Source organism: Meleagris gallopavo, chromosome 4 (assembly GCF_905368555.1).
Source record: "Meleagris gallopavo chromosome 4, MGAL_WU_HG_1.1, whole genome shotgun sequence".
In the NCBI taxonomy this organism is placed as follows: domain Eukaryota; kingdom Metazoa; phylum Chordata; class Aves; order Galliformes; family Phasianidae; genus Meleagris; species Meleagris gallopavo.
The window spans coordinates 18,926,617-18,951,221 of NC_139407.1; the positions used below are offsets into that span (position 1 = coordinate 18,926,617).

At 43.4% G+C, this 24,605-nt stretch overlaps 1 protein-coding gene across 6 annotated transcripts in view; it reads left to right on the plus strand.

The window, feature by feature from the left end:
- The first annotated feature begins 5,707 nt into the window (after positions 1 to 5,707).
- CXXC4 (CXXC finger protein 4) overlaps positions 5,708 to 24,605 on the plus strand; it is a 170,986-nt gene continuing 152,088 nt past the window's right edge. The window contains exons 1-3 of one of the 6 annotated variants that reach the window (XR_014882886.1): positions 5,708 to 6,116; positions 6,637 to 6,759; positions 15,772 to 15,844. The gene's annotated coding sequence lies outside the window, so the exon portion shown is untranslated. The remainder of the gene's footprint in view (positions 6,117 to 6,636; positions 6,760 to 15,771; positions 15,845 to 24,605) is intronic. The other 5 variants (XR_014882881.1, XR_014882883.1, XR_014882882.1 and 2 more) reach the window with 5 other exon arrangements.

Consider the following 24,605-nt stretch of genomic DNA (forward strand, 5'->3'; position numbering starts at 1 on the left):
AGCACACAGTTTGAACCTTATTTTTTGCAATGGGGAAGTGTAAAGGGTCGGTTTGGATGAATTTTTGCTTTGTAAGCCACTGTTCTGGATCCTTAGCAAAGTTATTGTTGTGCTGTTATTTCTTCAGGAACAGTATTGCTATTTTTTACTTCCCCGTGAATGGCAAAACCATAAAGAAAGCTGGCATCAAGGATTGTGTTTTATAAGAAAGGAAATAGGAAAGATGAAATGGCTACATATGGCAACATGGACAGTTTCCAACTGAATGTGGAAAAAAAAGTCAGATTTTTGCAGAATATACATAGAACCGAACTGTATTTTTATGCAAATGCTATAGAAAATGCAGCTCAGCAAAGGCTGTTTTCCTCCTGTTAGCTGCAAAGCACTTTGAGTGCCTAAAGACCTACATTTTCCACAAGAACTTCATGGGAAAAAGTATAAAGAGGTAATAGAGCGTCTAAAAACATTATGCCTACCACTTTTTTTTATATCCAATTTTCATCTCAGGAATCAAATACGAGGAAGAAGCACTGTTGTGCCTTTGATAAGTCTATTAGTGATGTTTTCCTTGCTGTTCTGACAGTGAGTACACATCCGAGGGCCATTTGCAGACAAGACTGCAAGCTCTGAGTGTCTAATTCATATGCCATTAGATAGGAAGAATTGTTACCTGGTTTTGGAGAATGTGTGAATGGAGAAGTTGAGTTTGGAGGGACGCTTATAAAACGGGAGGGGACCCTAAAGAGATTGCAAACATCTGCGCTGACCACAAGGAAGCACACTTCACTTCATCAGGTTAGCTGGAGCAGTGAGTAGGGTCAGAAGCACTCCACTTACTAAAAGAGAAAACAGAGATGATTGAAAATGTAGTAGGGCCACAGAACAGCACAGATTGCTTCTGGTCATGCTATGCAGCTATGGTATAAAAGTCTGCTTCAACCGTATCAGCTTTGATCAGCTGGGTGTCTGGCTGCTGTAAAAGAAAAAAATAAATAAAATCACAGAATCATAGGGGTTGGAAGAGACCTCTGGAGATCATCGTATCCAACCCCTGCTAAAGCAGTTTCTTTAGGGTAGGTTGCATAGGAAAGCGTTCAGGTGGGTTTTAAGTATCTCCAGAGAAGGAAGCTCCACAACCTCTTTGGGCAGCCTCTTCTAGTGCTCTGCATCCTCAAAGAAATTTTTTCCTCATGTTCATATGAAACATCCTATGTTCCAATTTGTGCCTGTTGCCCTTTCTCGGGTCACTGGGCACAACCAAAAAGATCCTGGCACCATTCGCTTGACTCCTGCTCTTTTAAGTATTTATAAGCATTTATTAGATCCCCATCAGGGGGACAGCCCCAGGTCACAGCCTTTCCTTATAAGCAAAATGCCCCAGGCTCTCAATCATCTTTGTGGCCCTCTTCTGGGGTCTCTCCAGCAGTTCTCATTCTTTCTTGAACTGGGGAGCCCAGAACTGGACACAGTACCCCAAATGTGGCCTCAGCAGGACAGAGTAGAAGGAGAGGATCAGCTCCCTCAACATGCTGGCCATGTTCTTTTTAACGTACCCCAAGATACCATAGGCCTTCATGGCTACAAAGGCACACTGCTGGCCCACAGCCAACCTGTTGTCCACCAGGACACCCAGGTCCTTTTCTGCAGAGCTTCTTTCAAGCAAGTCAGCCTCTAACCTGTACTGATGCACGCGGTAATACCTCCCCAGCTGTAGGACTCTGCTCTTGCCCTTGCTGAATCTCATCAGATTCCTGTCTGCTCAATTCTCCTGGGGCCTGGCTGGGTCCCATAGGATAGCAGCACAGCCTTCTGCTATGTCAGCTGCTCCTCCCAGCTTTGTATCATCAGCAGACTTACTGAGGGTGTATTCTATCCCTTCATACTGGTCATTGATGAAGATGTTGAATAAGACGGATATAGAGGAGTGAAATTTGATATTTTAACAAAAAATTAATGTGAGTCCTTTGATATATTTTTATCTCTAGCATTAACTTTAGTACACTTATTGTAATTTCAAACACCTATTAAGGATGAGTGGAAAAAGAACATATTGTCGTCTTACAGAGCATGTTCAAAAGTGGCCAGTATTCTTCCCAAATAACGCAGATCTGTCTCTCTTCGCCACACAGAGCCCTTTTATTTATTCCATGTGGATAAGAAATACAACAACCTTTTGGGATGAAAATATCATGCTCACAGATTCAAAGCTATTGCAAGAAACATCGACACTGAGAATACGTATTTCTCTGCTGGCAGCAGACGTTCAGTGCTCTTAGAGAAGCATTTTACCAAAATACTTTTGATAGTAATACCTCAAAAATACTTTTCTGTATTTGCGGAGGGGAGCAGTTCAGTGCACATTTTCTTTCCTACAGTCTCTTTCCTAATACTACTAGAGAAATTTCTCTGGAAACAAGAGATTATCCTATTTTGGTTATGGGTACACACTATACACTTTGAAGATGCCCACGTTACATCACCAGTGGCCAGCTTAAGCCAGAATGCTTTCAGAAAATTGATGCTTTCCTTGGTTCTTGGCCATGGGGAATACTAGGGACAATAAAGAAGCTTACAAATAAACATGCAGCTGTAATTACCTGAGTAGCACCAAGAGACCATTATATCCAGAAGGAGGCAAGAAGCTGTGTTTCTTCCCCCCGGCTCCTGTCCATTGCAGCAGGTGGTGAGATGGGCTGTGGATATACTGCCATGTGTTGAATTTATAGGGGTGAGATAACTCATTGCTACACACTGCTGATGGCAAGAGTCACGCTGGAGGATCTGAAGACTTGTTTAGGGCAGAATGTGCTGAAAGCAGCACCAGCCCCTATGCTTTGTTGCACCAAGACTCTCCTCAGCTTTCTAGGCATACCTGGCACAGCGCATTTCCCAGGCTGAAATGATGCAGGCTCAAGGTCTTTTGACTCCAACTTTTGCCCAGGGTGGACATAACCATATGCAATAGGGGCCATATGGGTGACTGGGAAAAGCCATGGTGAACAGATTTCACTGATGGTTGCTTATGAAAATGAGGGTAAAGAGAATGTGATGAAGGGTGTGCTGATGGATTGCCTAGATGAAAGCTTAGAGGAGATGTCATATGCAGGCCCAGAAGTTAATAAAAATGGCTTAATCTTCTCAGATTTTATGTCAGGCATTGATAACCAAAAAGAGAGGATGGGAAAACATGCCAGTCCCATCAGGAATGAAGAACAGGAATGGGCATTGGGCTCTCTCCCATTGTGAATTCTGAGAGCTCCCACAGGATTGCACCTGGGATTTATCTTCATATGGGAGATGTCATTTGGGCAATCTACCAGGGAGAAGCGTGCAGTATTGACAAGCTGAGCCAATGCTGCAAAGCATAAGGTGTTGCTGATTTCCAGCTCGCTGGATAAGTTGGCTGAGATTTTGTGCTTCATTTCCATTGCAATTACAGCACTATGAACTGATAGTCTTTCAGGGTTTGCTTCTTCACAGGAGTTATGGTTTTTCAGTTTCTGTGTGTATATCAGCCACATAACTGTTTGGAAACAACCTACAGAGATGACAAACTGCAGTGATAGCTACTTGAACATTTCTCAGGTATGGGCTGTTCCTGTCAGTCCTGGATCTGCCTGCACCTCCACCAATGCCAAATCTTGGATGGAAGGAGGCAAGAGCTTTCCTGGCAGCCCAGTCTCTGGGATTCCGGCCATTCTCACTTTCCATTAAAAGATCAAGTTTCCAGCTGCCGTGATTACAAAGAAAAGGTTGAAAATGTAAACCCTAAGTATGCCAAAGCAACAGAAGCAACTATAAAGCAAATGATTTTTCTTTTTCCATTTAGTCCTGTTTTGAACTACTCCTCCTTTCTCTAGGAGGCTGATTCATTCTTTTGAATAGATTGTGTTGGCAATACTGCGTTTCTGCTCCCCCAGGGATAACTTCAGAGCTTTTCTTTCAAAACTACTTTGCCCAGTTTAGACATCTATTAGAAAAACTAAATGAGAAGGAATTTGTAAGAAAAATTAATGATCTGCTAACATAAATTTTTCACAACCTCGCACACGGATGGAGTGGGTTTGTAGAATTACAGAACCATAGTGACTAATAATAGTAATGAAGGGTCTGATTGTATCATGTGGTTAAAGATAGTCATAATACTCTAATTGTCTTTGCCATTTTCCCACTCCTTGCTGTGACATCAGCCCGTCCCCAGACCATTACATCCTGCTCATGGTTCTTTCTTTGTTGATAAATAATGAGTCACTGTACGCATTGCTCTATGACTTGTGCAGCTGCATTGCCAAATTTTCCTCTCTGTAGAATGAATCTCTCTTCCCAAGGGCTTAGTGTGCCTTGCAAATGGTGAGGTTTATCTGTTGACATACAAGCCCATTAGCAGAGGATGAACTTGGCAAGGGTTGACTAGGCATGAGGTTCAACAAAGCCAAGTGCAAGGTCGTACACTTGGGTTGTGGCAACCCCTGCTATCAGTACAAGCTGACAGATTCAAGGATGGAGCACAGCCCTGCCACAAGGACCTGGGGGCATTGGTGGATGGCAGCTGGATATGAGCCAGCAGTGTGCTTTCACAGCCCAGAAAGCCAACCATACCCTGGGCTGCATCAACAGAAGCATGGCCAGCAAGTCAGGGAGGTGATCCTGCCCCTCCACTCTGCACTGTGAGACCTCACCTGGAGCACTGTGTCCAGATGGGGACTCCTCAGTACAGGAGAGACCTAGACCTGTTGGAGTGCATCCAGAGCAGGGCCACAAAAATGATCCAAGGGATGGAATACCTCCCTACCAGGACAGGCTGAGAGAGCTGGGGCTCTGCAGCATGGAGAAGAGAAGGCTCTGGGGAGACTTGAGAGGCAGCCTTTCAGTATCTAAAAGGAGGGCTGTAAGAAAGAAAGGAACAGACTTTTTAGCAGGGTCTGCTGTGACAGGACAAGGGGAAATGGTTTCACACTAAAAGAGGGGAGATTTAGATTGGATACAAGGGAGAAGTGTTTTACACTAAGGGTGGTGAAGCACTGGCACAGGTTGCCCAAACAGGCGGTGGATGCCCCATCCCTGGATACAGTCCAGGTCAGGCTGGAGGGGCTCTGAGCACCTGATGGAGCTGTAGATGCCCCTGTTCAGTGCAGGGAGTAGGACCAAGTGGTCTTTAGGGGTCCCTTCCAACTTAAATGACTTTGATTCTCTGAAATAAGGTTCCGGCTGGCTGCTGTGCCCTGGGAGCAGGCTCACCTACAGGAAATGGCATACCTTCATTCATGGCAAAGCACCACAGCTGTGTACCAACAGTGGAAGCCACTGCATGTCTGTGTGGGGTCTCCATGGGCTGCCATTGTAGGGCACATTGGATCCAGACCTGAGTCCTGCTCTGACTCCGATTGCAACTTGAGATGTTTACATTATAAGCACGTGCACAAGGAAGTTCTGTGTTTCATCCACAAACAGTAATTCTGCAGTCAGAATCTACTTTCCAGCTTGCTGACAGGCTAAAGAACTTGTTGTGAGCTCTGAAACAGCTGCCAAAAAGTAGTAAAAGGTGTGAGGGAGAGATGTGTTGTTTTCCATTAAGACAGCAAAGCGCACCCTTCACTTTGACACCAATTCAGAGCGGAGGCGGCATGGAGCCTGGCACTCTGACCCAAGGGTATAACAGAGAGCCCTAGAGAAGCGGGATCCTTCCCCGCCGATTCTTCCCGCTGGGCTTGGCGCTGCGGCGGCCTGCGCGCCTCGGAGCTCCGGGGCGGGGCGGTGGGGCCGGGAGCGCCGCGGGCAGGAGGGCGCCGGGCGGCGGCAGGGGGCGCTGCGGCCCCGCCGTTGCGGCGGCGCGGGGGCGGCGGGAGCGCTGATCCTAATTGGAGGCGACGCGCGGCTCCTCCATCATGCTCCCGCAGCCCCCGCCGGCTCGCAGCGCCTGGGCGGGCGCTGACGGCAGCTCCGCGGGGGAGCGGCAGCCGCCGGGGCAGGTGTTGCCGCCGGGTGGCCGCCCCCCGCGGCGAGGCGGGCCGCGCTGCTCAGTGCCGTGCTGGCTCCTCGCCCGCTCCCCTCTTTCTCCTCCCCCCCGGGCGGCCATGTTGTCCCCCGGCGCGGTAAAGGCGTGACGAAGCAGAAAGGTGTGGGGAAAACGCTCCCGCGGGTTAATAATTAAGCTTGAATGTCCTCCCCAAAGCCCTTTTGTTTTTTTTTTCCTTTTTTTTTTTTTTTTTATTTCAATCCTAGGTGTTGTGTGTGCAAACATTTGCACTGTTCTTGTAAATATGAAAGGTGAGGGAGGCAGCAGCCCCGGGCACAAAAGGCAGCCCTGAAGGAAGGCCTGTGCCCTCCTGAGGTGAGGGGGAGCACCTCACCATGGCACACCCCCAGTCTTCGAATGGGGACAGTGGTGTCCGGGGTGACATACATGCCAAGCAGGGCCCAGGTCCCTCAGGGGGGCCTGTAGGCCGGCTGTGGGGCTGGAGCCCAAAGCAGTCCCACTCTTCTAGGGGGAAGCTCCAAGCAATGGGTTGAGGCCTTCAGCTCACGTTGGTTGACTGGATGATCTTACTGGTCTTTCCAACCTTAACGATTCTACAACTTGATGATCCTTATGGATCCCTTCCAACTCAGGATGTTCTGTATTCTGTGACTTTTCAGGTTGTGTCTGTGCCCTTCCTTTGACGCAGATGAGGAGTGCTGCATGCAGCAGGGCCGCGTGTCAGCAGGAGAAGCTGCCAAATCCTCCCCACCCATCACACCCTGCCAGGGCCTGTCTGTAAGGTAGAGTTTCCTGCTCTGTGCATGTTTGGAGGGGAGGAGACATCGTGGTGTTGCTCCCGGGCTGTGTGGGACACCTGGGCCAATGTAGCGTGTTTGTCAGCCGGAATAAGCAGAATATCTGAGAAGCAGATGTTCTCTGTCTTGCAAGTGCTACTCTGGCTGAGCGTAGCTGAGCAGGCAGCAAGGTCTCCTGAAACTCGTGTGTTTCGAGGTGTGAATGTGCAGGCTGTAATGAAGTCTTAGAGGCAGAGTCCATGCAATCTGATCCCTACATGCAGAATTTAAAAACTGTTACATACCCTGTCAGACGTGCTACAGACATGGATTGGCTTTACAGAGATCTGCCATTATGTGTCTCCTTGTGTCTGCCGCGAGCTATTAAATCAAGGTTAGTAGATGTATTCTTCTGCAGCTTTGTTCTCTTGGGGCAGATTTATATATATCCCCATCCCATAATCATGGATGCTGTACATCACACCCCTGGATGATGTCTAGTGCAGGAGTGCAACACGTAAAGGACTCTTTCAGTCCTTTATAACTGATATTAGAGCTTTTTTTAATGGGACTGGGCAGCTCTACTGCCCACAGCATGACTGTGTATTTGCAGGATGACAAAGACTAGGTTTCTCCTGCCCTTTTACTTATACATGCTCCCTGATCCCAGAAGATGGCTGTGTACTGGACTGGAACAATACTTCTCTGACCTTTAGATGAGCCCAGAGCAAGTACAAGGAGAAGCACTCCCTTTGTCCAGTTTCTGCTTACACTTCAGGTAAACCTGGGCTCTAGGATGGGGACATTTTCAAATACTTCTGCTTTTCTTCATCCTGTGGCCACCTGGACAAGACCATTCATTTTACGCATTAGAGAGATTTGCTTTACAGGATTCTGCATTTTCATTATTTAAATAGATTTTTTTTCCTGTTTCTTCACATTGACTTTTTTCCACATGTAACGTTTGTTGTTGTGTGCTTTCTTCTCTGGTATTTTACAGTCACCTAGAATGGAAGGCAAGGATGTATCAATTTATCTTTTGTTGCTGTTACACTGTCAAAGAATATCCACCATTCCCCAGCAAGAATTATATTTTCCTTTTTTGTGTGTTTACTTTGGGATCTTCACTTGCACTCCCAGCCCCTGCACATTTTGATTCCTTTTTAGATATTCTCTTTTCAAAATCCATCAAGTTTCTGCTTCCCCCTGCAAGCCTCTGCCTTTACCTTCTAGAGTTCTTTGTGAATATATATATATAATTCTATGGCTGTTTGAAGTCCTGGTTCTGCTTTGTCAATGTGTCTTCCAATTTCTTCATGTTGGCTGTCAGGTTCCTCTTCACAGCTTTACTTTTTAGCCGATCTCCTCCCATGCAAACATTACCCAGACAAAGCTGCTGGTAAACTCTGAGTGGGCTTTCTATCTCTTCTAGTTGTGCTTCTGGGGTGTTTAGCAGGCTTGTGATCCATGGAAGCAAACTCTTTTGCGGACAGTAGTTTGTAGAATATAGCATAAATATTTGCCAGTGCCTTATTCTGCATGTAGAAGAGGTGTGGAAGAAAGAAGTTTAAACAGACTTTTGCCTGTCTATTATTGCTTTGACTTATGAATTTATGATTTGGGTTTTCACGAAGACTTATGAATTCTTACAACATTTGTCATTCTGAGCAAATTTGACTCCAATTCTGGTATATATACATAAGTATCTGTTTTCTCCAGAAAATGGTAGTGTGCGTATTTCCCAGCGGCAGTTCTGTAGACCTTTGTATTTTTCTTTTTTTTTTGTCATTTTGAGCAAATTTCAACCTGATTTTTGTTATATGTTTTTATATGGTAGAGAGTATCTGTTCATATTCACCAAAGCCAGTTCTGCAGCAGAAGCTCCTGAATCCAATTTATCTGCTTCTGTGCAAGCAAAGGAGCCAACTACCAACCCAGCCAGTCCTGATGGAGCTGTATGAAACCAGTAACCACTCGGGTTTCCAGGTGCACCCACTGTCAGCCAAGCTAAGGAACACATTACATAGGCTTGTGGGAATGTGCTGATGGCATCTCATGAACTTTACTGCCCTTGATGTAAATCTGCCTGCCTTTCATCTCACACAGGCACGGCTATGGGAGCAAAACAAAAATCAGCTGAGTAAGGAATTGTGACTGTGGTTTTGTTTACAGGAGAACAAAACATAGCAAGTATGGTAGAGAGAGTAAGTGAGGCTACTAGTCTGTCCTTTAGAGGATGGTACTTGGTTCTCTTCTCCCTTTATGGGGGAAAAAAAATTGGCTGTCACATTTTTGATACGTAATGACTGAATAGATGAGTTTTCTGGCTTGAAAACTTGTCTCTTTCCTTATAGGCAAAAGTCTGGTTACTGGAGCTCTGTACTTCGGACTGTACGATTCTTCCTAGAGCTGGATGAAGGCAAAGTGACACTGAGCAGTAGATTTGCTGAAGGAAACAAATTTTTCAGGGAGACCGGATCTGTTTTGGGGAGACATTAAATTTAGTGCAAGGAAACAAACAAACAAATAAAAATCACACTGTGAAAAAGAGTTTAAACAATGATTTAAATTTGTGTGGCCTTTTTTCTTTTCCCTTTCATGTCAAAAATATAGAGGAGAGGATTTAATACGTTAAAAGCAAACATTTCCTCCTTTGTTCCTCCTTTTTTTTTTTTTCTTTTTTCCTTTTTCCTTAGCTGTACTCCCCACCCCCTTAGCTTTTATTCCAAGTAGATTCAACTGAATTTTTTTCTACCCATGATTGTTTTTTGTTTGGCCATTGAACCAGATAATCCAATATTTGCACAGCTCTCCCTGGAGCTGCACAAAGAGGTAATGCTGTCATTATGATAGGTAGACCTCAGGAGATAGCTTGGAAGCACAGGGTCTCCTAGCAGAAGCTCCCTGGCCTTTAAATGTTCACTCTCAGATCTTCAGGATTTCCCTGCAAATCTCTGGGTTGTGCTATATTAGAGGGGTTGAAGTGGTGAGGGTCTGTGCATTCCCAAAGGAAGTAGAGGAAAAATGCTATTCAGCAACAGGGTGTGGAGTTCCTGGACTGTTCATGAATATTTTTCCTCTAGGGAAAGATAAGGCTTATAGTGTTAAATGGCAGGTTTTATTCATATATATATATATATATATATATATACTTATATATATATATATATATATATATACTTATATATACTTATATATATGTATATATATATATGTAGGTATATTTGAGATTTATTTTGTGGGGTTTTTTTAAATGATTATTCTGAAAACAAGGTTATTTATATACGTGTATACTTCTTTGTTGCTATAGGTTCTCGCATAGTTCAGTGTACCTCGTTCCATTTGTACAGATATATTTGTTCCTGATTAAACTCCTTTTCTGCTGTTTGCACCAAACCATCCTGGTATCATGAAAAGTGCCTGACCCAGGAAACAGCCTATTTGGGCAGATGGCTTTTTCATGTCTATCAGTTTGCATGTGGAAATTCAAAGTTTTGTTTCTCTGCCTCGGACAGTTAGTTGTATGCACTGCCTAAGCAAATGCCCACTGTTAGAAGCAGCTGCAGGTTTTGTGCTTGTGGAATTTGTTTGCACAAATACTCTAAGCCACCAAATTCTCCACCCAAACCTGCCACAGTTGCTCAGATCTTCCGACAATTACATTCTAATTAGACCCGGCATTCAAAGTTGCCTCCAGCACTTGAAACAAAAGTAATTTAGCCATAATAAAAGTGGTAGATTGACAGCTCTGGAGGCTGAACTCAATTCATCTGCAAAACATACCCAAGGTGGGAAAGAGCTGCAAGAATCGCCACAGCGACTGTCTGAAGGGCTTAACCCCTGCCTTGAAATGACAACCTCCAAGGGGTGAACATATGGGTAATTTTCTGCAGGTCTCCTACTGTCACTACTGAGAGTGCTGCTAATTACTAACAATAATTAGTGTGTTATCTGCGCTATGAGTACTTTTCCACGATGGAAAAACACGTGATTCATTGTACGATAACAATCCAATGCCCATCATGTAGTGACAGTGTTTAGTAAGTTAAGAATTATTCTGAATTTGAACCACAGCTGGCGAGGTGAAAGGCTTTATCCTATTACCAGTCCCCTGAATCATTCAGTCTGGAGTGTGAGGCACAGGGCTGTGATTACCAATTCATTTCATAAAGGCCAACCATTTAAAATTCTCTCAAACTAGCAGCTGCTTGAGGAATGAAAAAGCTCTTAGGTCTGGACAAATATCTTTTTCTTCATCTAGGTTAATTTAAAAAGAAAAACAACAATTCTTTCCCTTGACAAATGAGACTTTCAATCAGCATTGAGCTATCCTTGCAGAAGGATAACCTGTGTTCGCTTACTTGACATATGGGATTCTTCCACTTCCAGAGGTGGGAGCCATGGTTAGGCTGAAGAGCACTTGACAAAATAAGCTGCTTCATGTGACCGGTCCATAAGAGGAATCATTTAGGTTTAATGGGGAGAAAAGAATAGGCAATCACTCGTCTTAGTTTTTTTTCTTTTTTTTGGTGTGGTGTTGCTGGATTCTTTTATTGCTGTTGCTTATAACCACGGATGGAGACAGGAAGGACTTCTACTACTTTTCTCTCTCTATCCTTTCCTTCTGTTCATTGGTTTCACAGGAAGGACCACCGATGACTTCTGAAATCTGGCGGGTCTTAGCTTTCCTCCAGATGCTGAGTTAGAATACTCCTTACTGCAGGAGGCAAATCTTAATTCACTTGGTGGTAGGATTACAGCAGGTACATTCATCCTCATGAAAAACACTCATTTTTCCATACCTAATTATCTCTTGATCTGCCAAGTCACGAGGAAAATCAAAATCATCTTCTGTTTTAGATTATATTTTCTTAGGATTGATGGGAGAATTCTGGGTGACATTCTGAAAAGCATTCAATTTATAGGATCAAAAGACTGGCTTTTAGGAGCATCTGTTCCTCAGATGTATTAGGGGCATAAGAAAACAGTACCTTTGGTTTAGCATAGGTGGAAGATTGCTGCCTTTATTGCCATTGGTGTAGGGTAAGATCATCACTTGTGTTTTCAGACGTGGCTTTGAAAACGATTATCTGGTACATTCTGACTGGAAACTGAGTTGCCCATAGGGCATGCTTCAAAAGAGTAAGAGCTTGCACTAATAATTCCACTATATTTTTTCCTTTGTCCTCTGCAATACATTTTCCCAGCAACCACAATCCGCTCCAGAGGAGGAACAAGGTGGTTTGGTTTTGCATGTGTGTGTGTAAGGCATTTGATTTATGCTTAGGGCAGCTGGCGTTGTTTTCTTCTTTTCTGCGACATTCCTGTGTGATCTTTACATTACTATTCCCTAATTGAAAATTGGTTATAAGCAATGCTTTTCTGCCTGCTTCGTCAGTCTATTCTGCTTAGCCTACAAGCAGTTTCAGACAGAGGCTGTCTTTCATTCCAGAAGCATGTACGCTTCCAGTGTGCGTGCTTCAGTGGCCTCAGAACGCTGTGCTGTAACACTTGCTGGCCACTTCTGGTGTGGACTTGTTGTACCTACAGAGTCACGCACTGCATGTCCTTTTCTCATCCCTTTCTGTTCCCTCAGCCCTACTTGAGCAGAATTTGCTCGCTATAACTCTGTCTGTGAATACCCATGGCAGCTGTAGCTTTTCTCCTTCTCTCTGACTGCATGTATCTGTACCAGCATTTTGGTTTAATCCATCACATCCTGGATCTCGCCAAAATACAAATCCCATATGTAAGGTAGCAGTACAGGTAGAAGCCCTCTCATGGGTATATGGTTTGTAGAATAGCTTGGGATCATTTAGATTGATAAGAGCTGCATAAGTTTGAAGAACTATTATGTCTCACGCTCGCATAAACTTACATTCTACAGCTTTGCATTCTGCTGTGCAGATTAAATCACAGCAGATCTGTCTGAAGCACCCATTGAGGCTAAACAGCGGCATGTTTTCCGCTCCGTTGTTTAAGATCAGATGTTTTATTAAGGGAATTAAAATAAAACTTGACCTAAACAAGGCAGGCCTCCTGCTATTTTTAGAACGTTATGCTGTATTCCATGTTCTTATTTCGCAGGCTGGTGTGTAATTAATGATGTGTGTCCTTCCTTCCCTTGCTAATTGATGCACGACCTTTTGGGAGGTGGGCATCATTATCAAACGTAATCATGCAGAAATGTGAAAAGTGGAAAAAGGAAGAAACAACAAAAAAAAAAATCCCCTTTCCTTGATGTTTTCTCACTGTTGAAGCATGGGACACATTGCCTACAGTTCAGGACTTGCATGTCTCTCCCACTGCTGCAGGCTCCATGGGCTTTGAACAGCCTTTGGCTCCCAGCGCCTCCACGATCCTCTTTAGAGAAGTCATCCTTGGTGTGTCTGCTTCTCCTGCCGCCCCTTGCCCTGGCACATGGCAAGAGGGCAGAGAAGCCTCTCCCTCCATTTTCTGCTCAGTGATCTCCATCTCACTGCTGTTCACTTTCAGGTTGGAAGGCAGGTGTGCTGGAGACTGTAGGCTCCTTTAATCCCTATTAAGAACAGCAGATCACAGTGGCCCCTCTGGCCTTGTTCCCTATGACTATGAAACTAGCTTTAGCTGCACAGCTGTTTAATCTTTCTATTGGAAATGTAGTGCTGGTCAAAGGTCTGTGTTGCATCTTTTAGGATGGTTTCTTAGCTCCGTGAAGTTAATAGTGAGGCAGCGTCTGCTCCAATTCACAGATTTTGGCAGAAGGTGTGTGCAGCACACTCACCTTCCCGCAGCTCTGCACTCTTGCAGGGAGAGGTCCCAAAGAGGAGAACCAAAGACATGCAGCAGGCCTCCTCTGCAGGCCCCTCTTCTCAGTGCCACCCAGCCAGTGACCGCAAGGAGCGAGCGAGCAGCTCTGGGCTGCATTATGAGCTGTGAGGGGATGAGAAGCAGCTCTGTGTCATTTTATCTCTAAAACTGACCTGATCCTTGCTGCAGGTCCTTGCTGAGAGTGCAGACAGAGCGAGCTGGGGTGCCTGCTCTGCACAATGCCCCGGGCAGGACAGGGGGCAGAGAGAAGGGCTGATGGGGGTATCTGCTCCTTTGGCTGTTCCCCCCAGCGCTGCTCCTTCATCTGCAGTTAATTTAGAGCCTACCTAAAGTGCGTCCACAACTACGTTTAAGCAAAAGTGGTTACCATAGTAACACTGGAGCTTTTCTAAATGCAGTCTATGATGTAAACAACTGAAACGACTGTCACCCCAAACAGTTGTTTATTTCGTCTGTGTAGTTTATTGAGTATTTAAATCTGTTGTAGCACACACAGATTTACCGCTTCTAAGTATAACTTAGAGCAGTAACACATTTTTTTTCTTTTTGCTTCCATTTCAGCTGATCTGTTTCCATGTCAACAGCACACATTGATAAAGAATTGACATTCTGACTGCATGTGGCAGTGCAGGGTACGAGGTGGTAATTAAAGTAAATCAATGTTTCTAATGATGGCAGTGTTAAAGCTGTGCCAAAATCCTGGGATTCCCATGCACGGTAGCCAGAGATTGCTTCTTGAAGCTGCAGAGAGCGAGGCAAGAATTCTCAAGGGAACAGACTTTCTTTGCGAGGTTTTCAAGCCTTCCTGCTTACAGATGCAGAAATACTGGGAAAGCAAACTCACTCGCTCTCTGCCTGTCTCTCAGAAAAATGCACCTAGCACTGTTTGTGTGTGCACATGTGTATTTGCTTTGGCTCATCCAATTCTAATCTAGGTGCAGCCTAGAAATGCATAAAGCATGCATTAAAAAAATAGAACTCAATTCTTGGACTACAAACCTGTTTTGAGTCAAGTTTCTGGCAAAAACTGTGGAGCAGGAGGGCTTAATTAGCCCCCTCTCTACTCCTGATTTTCTTGCGGTGAATGCACGTATTGAACGTACTAAGGGACAAGAAACATGGAGGCCCAGAAGGGCGTCTTTTAAAATTGGAGGCCTGCTCAACAAAGACCTGCACTCCAAATTGTGTACTTGGGGGATGAAAGTGGACTGCTTTTCTCTGTCTGTGTGAGCAGCATGTAGATTCACAATTGCCACTGTTGAGGTGTCATTGTTGTGTTTGTTTTGCTTTCTGTTAGAGCCTAGAGCAGCTCACATCTGCATTAAGCACCCCATTTATACACCCTAAGAAAGATGGACATAGTCCCCAAGAATTCTCAGACTAAGCAGGCAGCAGATAGGGAGAGAGAGAAAATACTACCCCCGTTTTGCAGGGACAGAGAGGGATTGAAAGGAATTTGTTTAAAGCTGCAGATAGGAGGATGCAGGCTCCCTACCTGCAGTTCGGGTGCCAGAAAATCCCTCATCTTCTATTTTCTCAGGGTCATACTGAATCTTCTGGCAGGCATGGAAATTGACTCTCCGTGCTCCTTAATTGAAATGTGCTCTCTTCCAAGGGTGAGCAAAATTTGGGAATACATTTACTTGGAGACATTTAGCTTTGTGGGGATGCTCTGTCCAGTTTGAAGTGGGATTAAGCTAGTAATTTCTGTTATTTTTGGGTCTATGCTAACTTCCTGGTCTCAAGCATCTAAATGACATGCCTAGTGGTCATTGTTGCTGTGGATTCTGTTGGTAGCCACTGGAAAGAAATAGTTGTGTCCAAGCAACAGCACAGGTCACCTTCATCAGCATTTAGTACTACCGCTTTGTGAATGTATAAATTCACTTGTTCTGTCTTCCATATTGTGAGTTCATACCATTTCTGTGTTTCTGACAGACCCATGAACTTTCTTTGTCTAGGAAGGTTTCCATGTTTAGATTAAGTTCTTAGGTATTGTTTTAGAGAAAAAAAATGTAAACGCCAATAATAGTAACGTGATTCCTGATACCACTGAGGTGTACTAAAATGTGGTGAGTTTTATGCTGTCGTGCAAGCACAGAGGAGCAAACACCTAACCCCAAATGCAGTTGTTTGTATATTGGAGAATGGCGATGAATAGAATAAATCCCCCACATGTGCTAATGATCATGCCAATTTTATTTCCAGATTGATGCTTTGGAGGATCTCTGAGCATTTCTGAAGAACTAAAGAATTATTCCTCACAGCAGCCCGCAAGGTGGTAAGTATTATTACTATATTTTGTAAATGTGAAAGAATTGTGAGATATTGATAAGCAGAGAAATTGCCAAGTCAGTCAAGTCAGTGGCAAATAACTTTTTTCCTGTAGGAAAATATCACTCTTTCTGATACAAGGCAAGTACAGTGTTGATGTTTCTGCAAACAAGCCCTTGCAGAATGACTTTAATTTGATTGCCTCAGAGTGAGACTCTTTTAGGGTGTATTCTGTGATTGTCACTGAGGTGGTATAACATAAAGAATAGATTGCAGCTGAGAGGGGATTTGTAATCTGTTTGTTGGGCTTGAACATTGGCTGTAGCTGGCAGTAGAACAGCAGCTGGTTAGATGGGTCCACACAATAATGAGGGCTAAGAAGATCTAGCGCTCTCAGTTGAACTGCTGTTGGCCTTCCTTATCATATTACCTCACCTCCTTGCTGCAGGGACTGACAATCTTTCAAGGAGGTATGCACAATTCTGTTTTTCCCCCTTGCATTAGGGGGAGGAAAGCAGCAGAGGCTGTGGGTGTTTCTTCTGAGAGGCTTGGCTGACTGTGCGGGGGAGTTCTGTGAAGGGTAACATCCAGCACCGGAGGGATTTGGCTTTGGAAGGAGCCAGGGAAGGCAGATGTACCTCCTAGTGCTGCAACCTCTCCTGCCTCGCTCTGCCCTAGGTGGGGTGTCTCACTGGAAATGCTTTACCATAGTCTTGCGGCTTTCAGCTGCCAAGCTGTGTTTCGGCACATATAGCTATTGTTCCATATGGCAGTGCTGCTTCTACCCTCATTTATTAGCTTGGATTAATTAGCAGGCATTTATAATAATCTGATAGACCAATACAATAAGCTACTGTCATGCTTTATCATAAATAATGGCCATAGTAACCGCAGTGATACTGTTTTACTTAAATGAAGGTGGTTACACATGCTTTTGAGAATTAACTGAATTTGATACATGACATAAACTGGTTAGTAACACGTGGTCCCTGTTGTTCACAAGCTCTGGAAATCCATTCACAATCATAAACAGCAGAGTTCTGAAGAATGAAAGGACAATCACAAACATTTATATGCAAACTAATGCAAAATGGAGGAAATGCATAACCAGCCACAGATAGCTGTTGAAGAAAAGCAGTACCAGGAATTCTGTACTAAAGACCTAGACCTTAAAAGGAGTAGATAAGACCCATTCCTAAGAGACAACTGAGAAATCTTTGTGTAGAACAGAGGGAATATGGAAGCGATAGATGTGTAATGATGTTTGGCTATAATTGCATACAGCATGACTACAGTGAAAGCGTGAACCTCATTCTTTTCCAAATCTGAAACCAAACCTTGTTTTTACAACCTAGAATTTCTTAGCTTTGCTGAGGTGCAGTTTTGGAACCAGTAATTGAAAGAAAACTATTGTTCTGATAGTTGAACTTGCCCTTTTTTCGCCAGTGTTGTCCAATGACAGAAAAGGGAGGATGAAAGAAACCGGTTACTTTACAACCTTTCATGTAAAAAAAGATGTGGTGGGAAATGTAGGGTTTAAAAAAAATAAGTCTGGTATATTAAGCTATAGTCTTATGCCATTCTAAAATAAAAGAAATAAGAGTTTGTCAGTGACAAAAAACAAAACAAAATGAAAACTATCTTGTAGAATTTTAATAGAATTGTAAACCACATTCTTTTGCCTTTGGGAAAATGCAAGGTGCTACTCACAGTTCTGCTTGGTTTCTGCTTGGTTTCATTCAGTTCTGAATCGCCTTTTCTTGGCAATGGGGTGCAATTCTCTTAGAGTGAGAATAGGGCTAATGGACGCGCACATTAACAACAGTGAACTGTAGCCAGTAAGAAAAAGGGGAGGTTGAAAAGAGACAAGCAGGAATACAGTGTTGTGAGTACTAATTTCTCTGTTGTTACTACCTGACACAGATTGCAACCTGAAACATACACAACTGAAATACTGCTTCAAGCTTTCTTAAACTTCAAAGAGGCTCAGTTCTACTGGTGAGAATTGGGCAGAAGACATGGGAAGGGCAATAGCTAGGGCATACTGAAACCTAGTGGGGCTTTCTGCTGGGACAGACATTACTGAGCAGTTCCTTTGCTACTTTTTGAAGGGATAGGCTGTCTGTGCTGGTGAAGACACAGACCTCTTAGTGCTGTGAAGAAACCTGGGACCAGAAAGAATGCTGCAGTGATTCAGAGTTAGTAGGTTTCTGACCAAAAACAGGTTGGAAGTGCACACAGTGAGACACGCTATATCACTTTCTTCCTGTTCTGCCCTGAATGTACCAGGTACAGTCCAGGTCTTTGTCTGCCTCACAGCAGAGGAGCACCATAGTAAGTAACTGATTTCTCCATTAATTCTCCCATTCATGTGATGTGAAGAGCTGCCACAGGAAGCAAAGCTGTGGGTCTCTGCTGGCAGGGGAAGCAATGACTGGCAAGTGCATGTCACAAAGAAAGGGAGTTTCCAGGGTGTCAAAAATGTCTCACCTTGGCTTTTGTTTGGATGTTGAAATGCTGAGCCAGCATCCTGATGCACTTTGTTATTCTGGAAGAAAGCAACTCCATTTATGCCTCAGGTTCCTGTAAGAATTGCTGGGCCAGAGACTGGCCCATAATTGCAGCTGTCAGCTCACTGTTAAATGGAGAGATGTAAAATACCTCCCTGCACATCATTTATTAACATTTAAAATCCATCAGGGGACATATAAAACGTTTCTCTTTTTGTAACATTTATAAACTACCGAGGAACACAGACATATTCCCCTATATTAATTACTCTAATTTAGGCAATGTCCATGGAGGGCCCATGAGCACACCAGCTATGATTCCCCCCACAATCCTTTTATTTCTAGTCATTGCGGTTCCCCTGAGCCCCTTCCAGCTGCAAATTCTCCCAGCATGAAGCAGAGTAATGCTGGAGAGTGAATGTATTTCCAGACCTTGTATGCATGAGGGAGTTGCACTGAGATGACTGATAAACCTGCTTAGTTAAACCAATGCAAAATGTGTTGTGGGCAGTCTTATTTCATCTGGCTGCTTCTTTTAGATGTAGATTAGCTTTGAAATCAAGTAAACCCCCATTTAACATCTTCAAATAAAGATGTATGAAGGCATTCACATCAGTTTAACTTGAATTGTTTCAGTCAGATGCAAACGAAACCGGTGAAACTTTCTTGTACTGAGATGACCTCAGTAAATACAAATTTCTGTCTGTCTTCCACAGGCCTGAAGGGTTGCAGCTATTCTGCAACTTTCTTTTTGCAAGGCATCATTTTAATCACCTCAGCCAGGAGCCAGGGGGGGTTATAAACTCTGCCCAATCAGCGTAATTCAAGGGAGGGACATTTAGTAGTCAAGAAGGAATATGAAAGAAGGCAGCTTCACTTGTCCCCCTCCTCTCCTTTTAACCTCTTCAGGCCTGCTGCTGTAAATGTGTTGGGCCTACTACACATCCTTGGTGCTTCACTGTTGCAGGCAGAATTTGCCATGGGGCTGGGACATGTAGGATAGCCCAAGCAATGCATCTGACTAGGGTGAGGTCACCCTGCTGCATCTTTAGACAGCGAATTCTCCAGAGCTTTCAGTCTTCTCTGCCAGACTTTGGGGTTGGTACCCACATGCCAGAGCAAGAAAATGAGCTGTCCTATTCCTCCTGGGTCATTTCAGCCAGCTGTTAAAATAGCTGATGAAAAGAAACTTGGCTGCTTGCAGTAGACATGTTTTCCTGTGGTAGTATGACATTTGGAGAATAAAATGAACGTCATCATGAGTTTCCCCCGTGATATAATTTGAAGTGTATTCCCCAGCCACGTGTGCTGAGCTGTGAGAGTTGTTGCTGAAAGCACATAATGTTGTGTATGCTTAATTTTAAATGACTGTACTGTGGAGAAGTCTGTATGTGTTACAGAGTTACCGAGGTTTCAAATGAACAGACCTATGATTTTCTTCATCAGGGATGAGGCCAGATAATGTTGCTTGTCACTTTCCTGCTGTACACTAGCCCTATCACTTGGGGGTGTTTTAGCAAGTGTCCCACATCAGCAATGGAAAGGCAGCGTGAAATATAGGGGGAGGCTCCCGTAGGGTTGTTATGCCAAGGATGGTTGGTAAGGTCCGGTGCCCCGAGGAGGATCCTTTGGCAGAAGCATCCTTCCCATGAGCTGTGCCACTAAATCATATATCATAGGAGGGCTGAAATTTGTTTTTAGCAATTCAAGAACAAGATCCTACATCTGTTTCTAATTACAGGTAGGGATCTCAGAGGAGGTCTGAGTTACAGTGTATGTGGATATCAAAATGCATAGCTCTCATTACTTGAATAGGTAAATAATTTTATTCATCATCTGTGTGGGGACGTAGGAAGTGTAGCCCAGGAGATGTTAACAATTAACTGCAATCTCGTTTGCATTACCAGCTATCAATATCTTCAGCTTTTCTGCACAGTAGTTTAATATTGACTGTGTAAACCTTCTGAGAAGTGTTTTTTTTTTTTTTTTTTTTGAGAATTGGGCATTTAAAATATGTATTTATATTTTTGCCAGATTGTGTTTATCTTCTATAGAAAAAAATGTATAGTGTATGTTTTCGTGGTTCTTTGCTTTCTCTTGGGGTCCAAACATCTTCTGTAATATCTGGGCTATCTCAGCTTGTGACTGGCTTCCATTCAGGTTGAGAAGCTAACCACCATGCTGGTCTGTTTCCCGTTTCTGAAACAGTTTTCCCTGGATCCCAGAATTTTAGTTTGGGCAATATTGGTGTTGTTGCTCATCCTTTTGAGGGCAACTATTTCTTTCCCCTGCAATATACAGATACTACAATCCATTAAGTGCAAGGATTTGCTCTTGATTTTCAAAGGATGTGCCTTCACTGTAGAGTACACCGGGAGACTCCACAACCCGTATTAGTACAATTTATTGCTATAGATTGAAACAGACAGAAGAGAGAAAAATAATGAGAAGTGGAGCTATTTGTGGGCAAATACGCCGTAATTCAAATTTGTAACTTGAGTTGGCTTAAGTGAAGCGCGTTGGTGCCTTTTTCTGAAGTTGTCTTCATGCTTGGAGAGTATAGGCAAAAATGTGAGTTACTACTACACAGCAGCTGCTAATAGGACTCCCCTCTATGGCTTCACCGTGACACTGCAGCACGACTGTCCTCCCTCTAGTGCTCCTAACTCAAAGGCAGGTAGCTCAAGGGCACGCAACTGCTGGGAGACTCTTGTTTGCAGTTGGAGATTCCACCTGTATCCCAACCAGTGCAAAATATTGCTGTCACATTGGTTCCGCCCTCTGCTAACTGTGGTATTAGAACTGCTTTGTTGGTTTGTATGTACAGGGTTGGGACACCCCCAGAGAACCACTGCATATGCAGTGATGTAAAATACTCCCCTGCTGTTCCTTCAGTTGTTAAGTGTGTTGAGGTGAGCAGCACCTACCTGCTGATGGGAACATTGCAAAATCTGGACGTTGCAAAGCAGGGTGTTAAACTGGAATTCAGTCCCCAGTATGTTGTTGGAGTGATTGGTAAAGTTAGGATGCAGCTACAGCAATATGGATGGGAAATAGATGGCAGCAAGGATTTATTAAAAGTAAATCATACAAACGAACAGAATTTCTTTCTGTGATAGGATAAAAAGCTTAGTGGATAAGGTAAATCCCCTCAGTTTTGGGAACGTTCTTCTCACAGTTCCATGCCACATTCTTATAAGAAATTTAGGAGCCTGGATAAGATGTAATTTTTATAAAATAAGATGGATTGTAAGTCATTTTGAGCGACAGTAAATATATATGTCAAGGAATATCTAAAGTGCTTGTCACATTGGTGCTTATATACATATTAATAACTCAGATTTGGGAGAGGAGAGAGCTGTCTTTCAGGAATCAATTCTGGCTCCAATACTAAGCTAATGTGCTCTATTTTCGTTAATTGCTTTGATGGTAGGATTACGACTTCATTGATTGTATGTGTGAATGATGTTAGTCATGTTGGGACTGCAAATACCACGCAGAGAGCAGTCATTAAATTATAACCTTTCCTAGACACGTCCTTGGCATACAGCGTCAAGCCTCAAAGAGGGAATGTGCACACAGCTACTCTGGAATTCCTCTGAAAGCCAAAACTCCCACTGTCCTTCCAGCTACAGTCAAGACATGTGCTCTCTATCTGCAGTTGCATTTAAAAAAAAATCTTGAAAAATGTACATTAAAGGAACATTAAGGTTGTAAAGCGGACCGCTGAGTAATTAGGAAATAATAGAATTCAAGTGGCCTGTATAATTTTATTTCAGCTTCCTGATGCATATGTATTATGAGGCGGTCTCCAATTCCAGGAATCCATGCTATTTTTAGCTCAGGATTCTCCTTCGGTAGCCCTCCATGCAGGAAGGAATTTCATGCAGACTGAGTTTTGCTTCATGCAATTTCATGAAAAATTCCTCCAAGCTTCATTCCATGCTGGTTTGCAGCCCACTGTTTCTCATGGTACTTTTGCAGGATTAATGTATGCATGCAGAAATGGGGAATGCTTCAGTGAAATGTTTCAGAAACACGGGAGAAGGAAATATGCAATGTTGAAGTGCAACAATGATATCAGGAATTTGCAGTATCTAACATTTTTCATAAATCGAACTTAAAAACAGCCATCAAAACCAAGCAAACCTTACAGATGCAAGTTTCATTGCAGATATTTTGCAATGCCTTTAATTGAAGTCATAATGCGATCTATATGTACACTGAATCTTTGTGTCTGAAGATTTGCACTGTTGCCTTAGATGCATGACAATTAGGCATTTTCTGTTGGATGCTCTGGATAATACCATTAGATGCACAATAATTAGGTGTTTTAATCTCATTAATATTCATTTTCATACATTTAAATGCCTCTCTTATAGCATTTGTTAATTAACGTACATTACAATAGTATATTCCTCTTCCCCATTCACCCGTTCTGACTAATTTAATGAGCTGACATATCAGATGACTTCTCTTACAGGATTCTGCTGTCGTATCTCTGGTGGGAACAAAGCTGTGGTTATCGTGTTGTTTGTGGGTGGTATTAGTGCTGCTATTTTTCTCACAAGGAATCTGGGGCATGGACAGCCTGTCCTCAGTGATGCTGTTGCTAAATAGATGGCTCCTCGCCGTGCATTTCCTTTTATTCGTATTATTATTTCCCACATCCCAGAAAGAAAGTTTGGGTCCCAATGTGTTTTATGAATTGAAAGTGAATCCTGTTTCTACCTCTAAAAGCTTGCATTTCTTCCACCACAGAAAGTAAAATGCAGCCTGCAAAACTGCAGGACGTGGCAACAATTAAAAATAGCTTTCCTCACTCTTAGTAGGACTAATTTAAAAGGTAAACTAAAGCATTCAAGGGAGTTGAAGAAAATCCCTGTCTCCTGACAATGTCTGCAAGGAGGTGAAGTAGTAAGTGAAAAGCTGCTGTATAATTACACCTACTGGGGATATTCATTATGATTCTTGGGTTACTCTAGAGCCTGACTATTAGTATTAAGTTAGACAGCTTGCCTGCGCGTTGTGCAAATATTTTAACAGACTGCACAGCACCTCCCACAATAACGTCTGTGCTTTCAGTTCCTGTCTTCTGCCAAATACAAATAATAACAATAACGGTAAACATACAATGAATAAACTTAGTTTCTTCTGTCGATTTAGCAGATAGAGTTATTGTGGTGATTTGCTACTGTTTTTTGAGTCTCAGTTCATCAAAAGTTAAGGGAAAAACTCCCTAAATTCTTCATATTGATAAATTGAAAAGAAGTCTCAGCAGTTAACAGATTATTCAAATCCAGATGGAGAAAACACACCTGGAGGGGAATTTTCAGAAGGGCTCAGTGTCAACTTAACTCTGCTCCTACTGAAGTCAATGGGAGTTAAGCCAGTACGGAGCGATTTTCAAAATCTTAACCCTTGGATCTGCATATCCGTCTGAGTTCGGTGAGGTTTCTTCTTTAGGAGATTCCAAGTTATTAGGGAAGAGATTTCCAGTAGCACCTGGGGGATTTAGAAGCACAGTTCAATTAGTCTTTCACTGCAATTTGTGCTTCTAAATACCTGAGACAGGTTTGGAAATCTCACTCTAAAACCCCATCTCAGCTGCTGGGTAAATGCTCAGCACACACGTCTGTTCCGATAAAAACAGGATTCTGGACCGAGGCACATGCAGGATTTTGTGCGTGGTTAGACAGTACACTGGGAGAACAGGCTGTCACATTACCGTTAACTGTAAATGAAGGGCACTGTCAGCTGGGAAACGTTTGAAGCAGCTGCTGCTGTGGTCCTGTGCTGGGTTCAGCTAACGCTGATGAATCACGTTCTGTGACCTCTGCTAAGCCAAGGGGCACGTAACTCCCCGCAGGTGCCGAGAGGGTAAGTTAGTGTCTGTCTGGGTCATGATGGAAGGATCTGGTGCTCCACTTTTTGGGCTGCCATGTCATTCAGGAGTGATGTATACTGTTTTATGTTAGACAACATGATTTGCCTAGATTTAGTGACTCCTTTTCGTGTGTTTTTTATGCAGCACAACTGCCGCCACCCAAAAAAAACCCTACCCCATAGTACAGGTAAGACAATAAGATTTAGGTGTCTTGACAGCCCTCACTTTTTCTGCTGGCAAGAAAAGACAGTTCCTGCTTTTCTGTATTTCATGGGAGTGAAAGTACCATTCCTTTTAAATGTCTGGAAGAGAAGGGGGAGAGGGATCTGTCAGTGTGTTAGAAACAGGGAGATTTTCAGTTGTGGTTCTTA